Raw genomic sequence first — 1,354 nt, 5'->3', positions numbered from 1 at the left:
GGGACAGAGCAGGGCATGGATGGGGGGACAGGACCTGCTGGGATGGGGGATGGCAGTAGGGGCAGAACAGGGGGATGAAGGGACAGACAGACGGACAGGGAGACAGGAGAACAGACGGGCAGGTTGATGGGGGGACAGCAGGGTGAACGTGCCACCTAGGGCTGGGGCAGGTACAGAGTGGGATGGACAGATGAACACGAGGGTCAGGGTGCAGGACAAGGGCACAAGGATAGGTCTGGGGACAGATGGATGGACAGGGGGCCTGCACACAGTGACAGCGGGACAGGAGTGGCAGGATGGACAGACAGGGCAATGAGGAACAAGGGAGAGGGGGGCAGAGAGACAGACCGAATGGTTGGAGTGCAGGCAGAGTGCAGGGGGAGAGATGGACACACAGATATGGGGGCTGTGTGGTGGAACACCAGGGGGTGAGAACAGGGTGGGAGGGACAGACAAACCAGGGGACAGATGGACAAGATGGCAGGGCTGCAGTGTCACACTGGGGTGCAGGAGGAGCACAGACGAACAGTCACATGGGGGGGCTGTGCAGTGTCACATGAGGATGGGAGACACAGATGGACAGACAGACAGGAGGGCTGTGTGGTGTCACACCAGGCAGGGGAGCGGCAGGGGAGCGGGCAGTCAGACAGATGGACAGGATGGACAAGGGGTAGCAGTGCCAGTGCCCCTGGGGGGATGGATGGATGGATGGATGGATGGATGGATGGATGGATGGATGGATGGATGGATGGATGGATGGATGGAGCAGGACCAGAGGGCTCTGGGAGCACAGAGAGAGGGGGCCATCAGCAACAAGACCCCCCCACTCGGGGACCCAGCCATGGTGCTCCCAGCACCCACACTCGGGGGGCTCAGGGGCTGTGCAGCCCTCCCAGAGAAGAGGGGTGTGGAGGGCAGGGGGTCCCAGCCCCACCGTGGGCCATGGGATGCAGGGGGGTCCCAGCCCCCACCTCTGGGGGCACAGGAGGCTTGACCCCATCTCTGACTGGGGAGGGCAGGGAGTGCAGGGGGGCCTGGCTCACCCCCAGTGGGGCTGAGGGGGGCTCTGCTCACACTGAGGGTTTAGGGGGTGCAGTGGGGCACACGGGGGTGCAGCCGGTAGTGCTGGGGTGCAGGCTCAGGGACACAGGGGGTGCAGCAAGGCAGAGGGGCTGGGTGCACTGGGGGGCAGAGAGATGGATGCTGGAGGGGCAGAGCAGCTGGGGGTGCAGGGGGGCAGTAAGGACATGGGGGGTGCATTTGGAGGGTGGCAGTGGCTGGGCTGCAGTCAGGGCTCAGGGCGCCCAGGGCACGGCATGGGGGGGACTGCTGGGGGTGGGTGCGGCCGGGGGGG

The sequence above is a fragment of the Geospiza fortis genome, unplaced genomic scaffold, assembly GCF_000277835.1.
Source record: "Geospiza fortis unplaced genomic scaffold, GeoFor_1.0 scaffold2457, whole genome shotgun sequence".
Lineage (NCBI taxonomy): Eukaryota > Metazoa > Chordata > Aves > Passeriformes > Thraupidae > Geospiza > Geospiza fortis.
This window is presented reverse-complemented; position numbering follows the sequence as displayed.